We start from the raw sequence: 11,289 nt of genomic DNA on the forward strand, positions 1-11,289 counted from the left end.
TTAACATGCTTTCCAAAGATCCTCTAGCCTGAGAACGGAAAAAGAGAAACCAAGATGATGAGACAGGGTGGAAGTGGAGGAAGGAGGATGCAGCAGGAAATAATCCAGAAATATACAAACTGCTGGGGCCCTGGGCAACAGGGACAACAACAGACCCACTCACCTGGCAAAAGAGAATACCTGGACAGGTACAGACCAAGGAGCAGGTTGCCTAATTAGGCTAAGGAGCCTAATTAGCCTCCTCAGGTAGGGGCCACTGCATGCTGATGGGGCCCCAGGCAGCAGCCCCCCCAAAATGCTTCCTAGACAAGGCCTTTACCCAGGAATAAAGAATAATTCAAGGATGAAACTGTCTCAGGCAAGCCTTAAAGACACAAGAACTGAGGCTCTCTCAGATAAGGCCATAGATTTAGAAAGCGACAAAAAATGGCATTAACTCACCACCCACCCCTGGTTCTTTGAGCAAGATTTTGAACTCTAATATAATCACAGCTTTGGCAGCTGCATCAGGCATGTATTGAAGAGGTTTTGCATTTTGCCAAAAATATCTGAACCACAAAGAGAAAAAGTTTTTAAATAAGTCACAAGAGGACCTCCTATCTCACTGGTTCTTCTAGACCTTGCCATTCCCCATCAACAGGTGGAGTCCAGTTCCCCGCGCTGGATCTGGGATGTGCAGTGTGACTTCTGCAGCTAGGTCAAAGATGTAGTCTCCATTGCAGCAGTCCGCCATGATGTGAGGAAGCTCAGCTACGCAGAGAGGCCATGGGGAGGTGTTCTGGCTGGCAGGCCTAATCTTTCAGTTCCCCCCAGCCTGGGCATCAGTCATGAGAGTGAGTCAGTCTCGGATGACTTAAACCCAGCTGTTGATTCACCCCCTATGGCTGAGGCCCCAGACATCAAGAAGCAAAGACAACCCATCTCTGCAGTGCTCTTTCTGAATTCCTTACCCATAGAATCTGTGAGCATCATGTTCTAGCTTGCTAATGCTGCCGGAATGCAAAACACCAGAAGTGGACTGGCTTTTATAAAGGGGGCTTATTTGCTTACAAGGTTACAGTCTTAAGGCCATAAAGTGTCCATCAACAAAGGGTACCTTCACTGGAGAAAGGCCAGTGGCGTCTGGAAAACCTCTGTTAGCGGGGAAGGCACGTGGCTGGCGTCTGCTTGCTCCTAGGTTGTGTTTCAAAATGGCATTCTCCAAAATGTCTGCATCAGCTTCCAACAAAATGTCTCTCGGCTCCAGCTAGCTATGAGCTCCTTTCATCTCAGTTTGTATAGGGCTCCAGTAAACCAAACAAGGCCCACGCTGAATGGGTGGGGACACAGCTCCATGGAAATTATCCAATCAGAGTTATCACCTATAGTTGGGTGGGTCACATCTCCATGGACACTGAACCAATAGGTTCCAACCCAATCCACACTAATACATCTGCCTCCACAAGAATGCGTTAAAAAATACAGCTTTTTCCGGGGGACATAAATATACAAACCAGCACACATAATAAAAGGTGTGTTTTGTTTTGTTTTGTTTTTATTTTAAATGCAGTTTAGGGCAATTTGCTCCTCAGCAGTAGTAGCTAGAGCAATGAGGAACAGACTCTTCACTGATCTCCATGTACTACTTCCCACACCCTGTACAGACTATGTGACTCTCAGGCATGCTGTCGTCTCAAAACCGGCAGGTGACCCTCTGTCACCTTGCTACTTGAGGTCTGGGATCAACAGCATCACATCATCTAGGAAGACTTAGAAATGTGCACTCAAGCACCATCCTGGACTTACTGAATCTGCAGCTGCCTTTTAATCAGATCCCCAGGTAATCTACAGGCACTGCAAAGTTTGAGAAACAGGGCTGTCTAGAACATCCCTGGGTTTCTGACCCCAAAGCTGAGTTGACTGCTTAATAATAATCACCTGTATTTGTTCCCCAAACTAATTGTCCCTATTGCACTTGCTATTGTAACTAATTCATTTCCACATTAGGTAACCTGATGAAACTCAGGACGTGGTCATCTGTCAGTAAAGCTTTCAAAGAGAATGCAGCCCATGGGTTAATTTTCATTAAATTAGGTAAGGGGGGAAAGCCTTTAAAAGAACGAGGATAATAATCTACAAGGATTCTGCACCCAGATTGCTGGGCAACTAGGGTCTTACTCCACTCACTGTAAAGGAATTGACCCTGGGATCTATAGACAATTCTTCACAGGCATGGTGAAAGCAAGGACCCCACCTGCCTTGGTCCTTCAGGCGTGCTTACACACACCAAAACAAATCAAAAACAAAACAAAACAAAAATCAAAGCAAAAATAACAACATACAAAGGCTTTGGCCCTACTTCAAAAGACTTGTAAATGGGTGTGCATCTGTTTTAAGTCAAAATAAAATACTCAGGATTGGAATGTGTGGCAGACACTGTGGACCGGGAACCCCAAAGCCAGGCAGAGTCTTCCTCCCTACCCGTCCCATTTAAATGGCTGAAAATATAAAATATTTGATTTTCCAGGCTAGGCAAGGCATTCGTGGCACGATTCCAGCCAATGAGCTGCAGGTAGAAGTTCCTGGGAGGGGCTTCCAGGGAAACTTTAAAGACGGCAGATCTAATTTATGTATAGATCTTTCACTTGGCACTGAACATTTTTAAGACATCACATCTGGTTCTCTGCTGATAACGACCGCCTAGTATTCTGGGTACAGGGCCACCCCTTCAGCCCTTCCAGCTTCCTACCGGTAGATATTTATGTTGTCTCTGGCTAAACGCTGCCTCAAACAATGCCATGAAGACCATCTTCATACACCGTTTCTTCTGGACCATATAGGGTTTCTCCAGAGTGTGCGCCTAGGAGGGATACTGCTGGGGCATGGGGCATGTGCGTGCATAAGTTTTGTGTTCTGCAAAATTCTTTTCTAGCACGGTTGCAGCCAGTTTGCCCCCCCTTCAACAGTGCATCGCAGTTCCCGCTTTCCTGTACCGTTGCCACTACGTGGTATCTCCAGGCTTTGCAATCTTTGCCAAACTAGTGGGTGTAAAGTGGTATTTCATTGTTATTTTGTATTACTGTGATTATTCGTGAGGTTGTAAAGCATGATAAATCACAGATGTTTATTAGCCAGCAGATTTCTTATTCTGGAAATTGCCCAGTTATATAAGTACTTGACCTTTTTTTTTTCCTACTGGATTTCCTGTCTTTTTTTTTTTTTAATTAAATTCAGTTTTATTGAAATACATTCACACACCATACAATCATCCATGATATACAATTCACTGTCCACAGTATGATAACATAGTTATGCGTTCATCACCACAATCTATCTCTGATCCTGTCTTTTCTATTGAGATACAGCATTTCCTTCTATCTATGTCGATATCTATCTGTGGACATATAGCTACAGATGGATAAATATAAAGGGTGAGCTAGGGAGAGAGAGCTAGGGAGGGGGTGGGGGCAGAGACAAACCAAGACTGAGTTTCTACATATATCCTAGACTTGAATATCTGGCTGGTTTTACACGTTGTAAAGACCTTCTTCGAGTCTGTCACCTGTCTGTTGTTCGTGGTGTACTTGGTTGAACATAAATCCTTAATTTTTATGTAGATGAATTCATCCTTTTTACCCTAAATTTGTGCTTTTTGGATTTTATTTAAGAAATCCTTCCCACTATTCTCCAATGTTACATATTTATATTTTCTATTAATTTTATAGCTTTGCCTTTTACATTTAGGTCTCAATGCTCCTAGAGTTTACCTTTGTGTATGGTAAGAGGTAAGCATCTATGCAAAGGGGAGGCTAGGCCTCCCTATAATTGTGCCTAAGAGCCTCCTCCCGAATGCCTCTTTGTTGCTCAGATGTGGCCCTGTCTCTCTAGCTAAGCCAACTTGAAAGGTGAAATCACTGCCCTCCCCCCTACGTGGGATCAGACACCCAGGGGAGTGAATCTCCCTGGCAATGTGGAATATGACTCCCGGGGAGGAATGTAGACCCGGCATCGTGGGACGGAGAACATCTTCTTGACCAAAAGGGGGATGTGAAAGGAAATGAAATAAGCTTCAGTGGCAGAGAGATTCCAAAAGGAGCCGAGAGGTCACTCTGGTGGGCACTCTTACGCACACTTTAGACAACCCTTTTTAGGTTCTAAAGAATTGGGGTAGCTGGTGGTGGATACCTGAAACTATCAAACTACAACCCAGAACCCATGAATCTCGAAGACGGTTGTATAAAAATGTAGCTTATGAGGGGTGACAAGGGGATTGGGAAAGCCATAAGGACCACACTCCACTTTGTCTAGTTTAAGGATGGATGAGTAGAAAAATAGGGGAAGGAAACAAACAGACAAAGGTACCCAGTGTTCTTTTTTACTTCAATTGCTCTTTTTCACTCTAATTATTAATCTTGTTATTCTTGTGTGTGTGCTAATGAAGGTGTCAGGGATTGATTTGGGTGATGAATGTACAACTATGTAATGGTACTGTGAACAATCGAAAGTACGATTTGTTTTGTATGACTGCGTGGTATATGAATATATCTCAATAAAATGAAGATTAAAAAAAAAAAAAAAAAAAAAAAAGACATAATGCTGAGCAAAATAAGCCAGGCACAAAAAGAGAGATATTGTATGTTACCACTAATGTGAATTCTGTGAAAAATGTACAATGTTTTATACTGTAGAATGTAGGGGACCTAGAGATACCAATTAGTGGAGGGGGAATGATAATCTAATAAGAACAGATAAACTATGGAGGGTAATCTCAATGTTATGGGAATGCTCAGGAATGATTATGGTTTGTAAACTTTCTTGGATATAGTAAGATCATGTTGGAAGCAATAGAGTTATTTTAGGTTTTTTTTTTTCTCTTATTCCTTTGTTTTCTTAGGGGTTGTTAATTTTCTTGGGGTATGGTAGGAACATGTTGGAAGCAATGTAGCTATTTTAGATTATTTGTTTTTCTTACTCCTCTGTTTGGTTTATTAATTTTCTTGGGGTATGGTAGGAACATATTGGAAGCAAAGTAGTTATTTTAGGTTATTTGTTTTCCTTAATCCATTGCTTTGTTTGAAATCTTGTGGGGTTTTTTTGGTTGTTTGCCTGTTTTTAATTTTTTGATAAACAAAGTTAAAAAATTGAAAAAAAAATCAGTAGAAAAATGGGAGTAAAAACTAAATGACAAATAGGGTGGGATGGGGGGATGGTTTGGGTATTCTCTTTTCACTTTTATTTTTTATTCTTATTCTGATTCTTTCTGATGTAAGGAAAATGTTCAGAAATAGATTGTGGTGATGAACGCATAACTATATGATCATACTGTGAACAGTTGATTGTATACCATGGATGACTGTATGGTTTGTGAATATATTTCAATAAAACTGAATTAAAAAAAAAAAAAAAGAATTGGGGTAGCTGGTGGTAGATACCTGAAACTATCAAACTACAACCCAGAACCCATGAATCTCGAAGACAATTGTATAAAAATGTAGCTTATGAGGGGTGACAATGGGATTGGGAAAGCCATATGGACCACACTCCCCTTTGTCTAGTTTATGGATGGATGAGTAGAAAAATGGGGGAAGGAAAGAAAAAAAAAAACAAAAACAAAGGCACCCAGTGTTCTTTTTTACTTTAATTGCTCTTTTCCACTTTAATTATTATTCTTGTTATTTTTGTGTGTGTGGTAACGAAGGTGTCAGGGATTGACTTTGGTGATGAAGGCACAACTATGTAATGGTACTGTGAACCATCAAAAGTATGCTTTGTTTTGTATGACTGCGTGGTATGTGAATATACCTCAATAAAATGAATTTAAAAAAAAAAAAAGAGGTAAGGATCTAATTTGTTTTTCTACATGGAAAAGCAGCCTGCCCACCACCACTTTCTATATAATGCCTTCTTTTCTCACAAATAGCTTCTGTCATATGCATGAGTCTGTTTCCGAGACTCTAACCTGCTCTACTGAACCATTTGTTCAGGGGGCAGTACCACTCTTATGTCTTCAGAGTATAAATTAATATCTGATAGGATAAGTCACCTCTCTTTGCTTTCCTTTTTCGAAATTTACTTAGTTATTCACGAACCTTCCATTATTCCATATAGGTTTTAGAATGTTTTCAAGTTCCTTGAAATTCCTGCTGCACTTTTGATTAAAATTCCATCAAATGTATAATTTAATAAGAACTGACATATTTACAACATTAAGTTAACCCATCCACAAATATGATCGCTCCATTTATTCCTGTCTTCTTTTCAGACTTTTCAAAGTTTTAAACTTTTTGTCAAAATCTTTTGAGTTCTTTGTTTTGCTGATTTCCATGTACCTTGTAACTGGTGCTATTGGGATGCTATGCGACTAAAATAATTTTTCAACCCTGATTTGTGGTTGTCTTTTTATCAGCCAAAGGTATACAAACACCTTATCCCCTTTTTCTCTACCTCTCCACCCTTCTGGAGCCCTTCTCTATCAGGGATCCAATCTCTCCTTACTATTCTAGTGTTCAGACCACAGGGAATTTGGTAAATGCATCACTGGTGATTTAACATTTGAATTCTTGAAAGCAACAAAGAATGACTTCACACAACCCTATATGACCAGGAGAGATTTTTTGGAAAGAAACACAGGCCATGGGTCCTCGCTCCTACCCAGAGCAGACAAGGCTCTCCTTGCGAGTGAGCTCCCAGGGAGCTGTACCTCTCCCAATTTGACTCTGCCACATGCCAGCTTGGCTACTTTAGTGACTTGTGTCTTAAGAGTTGGGAAAAAGAAGGGAGAAGTCTTTGTATTTCCCAATGCTGAGGCCTTAAAGGTATGTTCCAGTATTTACAGTCAGTCTTGACTTGTTTCCCTGAAAGAGGAACAGCAGACAGAGTGGACAATCCAGAAACCCTTTCAACGTGTTCATGGAACAACATCAGCAGACCACCATGAACGTGTTTGTTCTAACCTTCTGCACTTGGCCCTGACAGTCCTTGGCTTCGACCTGCTTGTCAGCTGCCTCAGCTCCAGCTGGGTGGGGACGAGACGAAGGTGACGCAGAGCTGGGAGGTTATAAATAGGGTTATTTTCAGCGAAAGGGTGTGGGGTGGGGGAGGGCTCTGCTATGGTTTAAGAGGGATAATAAACATTTTCTAAGACTGATGTTTACTATAATCATTTGCAGGAGGTTAAGCTCAGCCTACTAGTTATTTTGCTTTTTGCCCCCCTTAGATAATTTTCTTGCAATTGGGGCAGTTATGACTAAGTAATTCCCAGAGGTAGCCTGGTTAACACTTACTTGGATAGCAGAGAGTGGATATGCTCTGGTGTTTACCATTATGGTATACCTCTATAGCCTAGAAAGGCCTTTAAGATTAATACATACACTAGATAGATGAGTTGAGAAATAGTATACTGAATAAGCTGAGCATCTAGACCAGCGCTTTCTAATGGAGTCTACTACAATGATGGAAATGCCATCCAATATGGTAGCCTCAGGAGGCCAACTGAACACGTGAAATGTGGCTAATGACTGAGGAACTGAAATTTAAACTTTATTTTAATTAATCTAATTGTAAGTTTAAATGACTCCACATGGCTATATTAGACTTGCAGGTCTAGACAAACTAAGTTTTATATAAACATATAAACAAACATACATATAAACATAAACATATATAAACATATAAACATATATACATAAACATATATACATATATAAAACATACACATATAAACATATACATATATAAAACATATACACATATATAAACATATATAGATACATATATACATATATATAAACATACATATATACATATATAAACATAAACATACATAAACACATATAAAAACACATATAAAACATACAAACATATATATATATAAACATCTATATATTATATATATATGTGTGTATATATATATAAAAATGTTTCCTTTCCTCCCCAGTCTCACAATAAGCTCTCAACTGGGGATGCTTTTGTCTTCCCAGGCCCCAGTGGGCCTTTAGCAATATCTGGAGATATTTTTGGTCAACATGACTTTGGAGGGGGTGGTGCTACCGGCATCCAGTGGGTAGAGGCCAGGGGTGCTGCTAAACATCTTAGAATGCACGGGACAGCCCCTCACAATAAAGGATTACCTGGCCCCAAATGTCAGTAGTTGAGAACCCTGCCACAGGCCTTTTTCATGGAAAGTAAAGGTTTTCCTAGTTTTTGCATTTGTTGTAGTCATTTCCCCAATTTTTAAAAGCAGCTTCCTTGAGATATAGTCACATACCATACAATCCATCCAAAGTGTACAGTTCACAGCTCGCAGTATATTCACAGAGTTGTGCATTCATCACCACAATCAATTTTAGAACATTTTCATTACTCCAAAAAACAAAAAAAACACACCTATACTCCTTATACCCTCGTATTATTGACACTTTGCATTGGTGTGGCACCTCTGTTACAACTGATGAAAGAATATTAAACTGTTACTGTTAACTATAGTCCATAGTTTGCATTAGATGAATTTTTCCCATATACCACCCTGTCGTTTACAGCTTGTAATACTGATGCACATTTGTTGTAGTTCTTGAAAGAATATTCTTATGTTTGTACTATTAGCCACATCCATAACAATGTTATACAGTCCTGTGTTTTACCCTCTAGCTTTCCTTCTAGTGACATGCACAACCCTGAACTTCCCCTTTCAAACACATAATTCAGTGCTGCTAATTACCCTCCCAATAATGTGCTGACATCACTTCATCTCCAGGTATTTACTATCAACCCAATTAAAAATTCTGCACAAATTAAGCATCAGCTCCCCATTCTCTACCCTCATTCTATCTCCTGGTAACCTATATTCTATATCTGAACTCTATGCATTTGCTTATTATAATTAGATCAGATTAGTGAGATCATATATTTCTCCTTTTGTATCTGACTTATTTCACTCAACCTAACGTCCTCCAGGTTCATCCATGTTGTTGCATGTGTCAGGACTTCACTCCCTCTTACAGCCAAAGAGTCCCTCGTACATATATACTACATCTTATTCATCCATTCATCGATTGATGGACTCTTGGGTTGCTTCCATCTTTTGGTGATTGTGAATAATGCTGCTATGAACGTGGGTGTGCAAATGTCTGTAGTGTCCACGATTTCAGTTCTTCTGGATATATACCTACTAGCAGGATTGTCGGGTCACATGGCAATTCTATACTTAGTTTCCTGAAGCAGCCAAACTTCCACAGAGGCTGCACCATTTTTTTTTTTTTTTTTTTTTTTTTGCAGTTGTTCAGTTGTTTATAATAGTGTAGGGTTAAAAACAAAAATTGGAAACACAGAGAATTAGTCAAACAAATTATGGTATACCCAGAAGATGGAATACTATGCAGCCACCAAAAATTATACCATAGAAGAATATTTATTGACACGGGAAAAATGTTAATATAATTCTATATGAAATATGCACGTTATAAAATAGTATGTACAGTTTAATACCATTTTTGTGGAAAGAAAAATATCCATATTTATAAAGTCATGCACAGGAAAAAAATATAAGGAAGCACATATCAAATGTTAATTGCTATCTCTGGATAGTGGGATTGGTGGTGATTACATAATTTTTCCAATAAATTTCACTTCTTGTCTTAGTTTCCTAGGGCTGCTATAACAAAGTACTACAAACTGGGTGGCTTAAAACAACAGAAATTTATTGTCTCTAGTTGTGGAGGCTGGAAGTCTGAAATCAAGGTGTGAGCAGGACCACACTCCCTCTGAAACATGAAAGGGAGAATCCTCCCTTGCCCCTTCCTGGGTTCTAGTGGTTTTCTGGCAATCCTTGGTGTTCTTGGTTTGTAGCTGCAGCACTTTACTCTCTGCCTCCATCATCACATGGCCTCCTCCTTTATGTCTGAGTGCCTTCTCCCCTTCTTTTAAGGACACTGGTCATATTGGATTAGGAGCCTGCCCTACTCCTGTATGACCACATCTTAATTTAACAAATTTTATCTATAACAACCCTATTTCCCATTAAGGTCACATGCTGAGGTAATGGGAGTTAGAACTTCAAAATATCTTTTTGGAGGACACAATTCAATCCTTAACACTTGCTCTTCAAATAGTACCTGCTTCATGCTACTCTTTCTTGGTTGTGGTTTGATGTAATTTCCTTCAAATAGGCTTTGTTTCATCACATACACCTCCAAAGCATATTTTTGATGCAGCTACTGCTACTCTCATTTTAAAAAGTAGATGCTACTTGCTCTTACACAGGCCTGTGGAGTATATTTTTAAGTAATAAATATATACTGTGAATATACTATAAAATATGCCATAGCATAAATTTGGCTATTAGAAAATTATTATTTAGAGAATTTGAAAATCCTCTCACCAAGAAAAGTTTTAAATAGAGAGAAACATACTATCATTAGTTAGAATCTCCATAATGGTAAAGTGTGAAATAACTCAGGATTCAGAATTAAAGAACTTTGGATCTCTCTGTATTACTAGCTCACTGACTTTGGACCAAGGAGATGAGGTTTTTTTAGTCAATAAAAAGTGGGTAATATTTTTTGTAGAAAGCAAAAATAACGTTTCTTAAAAAGAAGGGAAAATGAGATCAAAGATGTGAAGGGCACTTTGTTTTCTGTAAAACCCTAAATAAATGTTAAAGCAGCGAGAAATAAATTTAAATTTGGTGCTGCAGAAAAATTAACTCATTTCTTTTTCTGTAGCGCCAAAGTCTTATTGTTTTATATCTCTGTCCACAGGTTTCACATGCCAAAATTGTGAAATTATGTTTTTGTTTAAAAATGGTCTCTCACCTCTTTAATTATCTTAACAGTTAATACATAGGACATACTTAACTTTTCACGGAACCTCAAGTGAGTGATCTCTCTATATATACAGGCCATCCTCTGATGGCTCTTGATAATGGACAACATTAAATACAGTCGCAGGAAATATAATTTAGCTTTGTTTCTCAAAATCCACCCTAATATAAGACTATTCATTAAGTTCTTATTAAAAATATCAAGTTAAGGATATTGGGTTTCTCAAAGGTAAAATATCAGAGCACAGAGAAAATATCTGCCTCTCCATTTGTTCTGATGCTTTCTATGCTCTAGCACCACCCCATAGTTGACTCTTAATTTCTTTTCCTTCTATTGGGAAGGTAATCTCATGTAAATCTGTAATCAAGTTATAATATTTAATAGTTGTTTGTAATCATATCTCAAAGTGAACAGCTAATTACTTATTATTAAATCCAAAGATAAACTTATTGTCTAAATGCCTGTAAACATTTGTAAGTGAACTTACAAATGA

At 38.8% G+C, this 11,289-nt stretch overlaps 1 protein-coding gene across 1 annotated transcript in view; it reads right to left on the reverse strand.

The window, feature by feature from the left end:
- MYO1H (myosin IH) overlaps nucleotides 1–11,289 on the reverse strand; it is a 124,655-nt gene that overhangs the window by 103,090 nt on the left and 10,276 nt on the right. The gene's annotated exons all lie outside the window — the stretch shown is intronic.

Source organism: Choloepus didactylus, chromosome 23 (assembly GCF_015220235.1).
Source record: "Choloepus didactylus isolate mChoDid1 chromosome 23, mChoDid1.pri, whole genome shotgun sequence".
Lineage (NCBI taxonomy): Eukaryota > Metazoa > Chordata > Mammalia > Pilosa > Megalonychidae > Choloepus > Choloepus didactylus.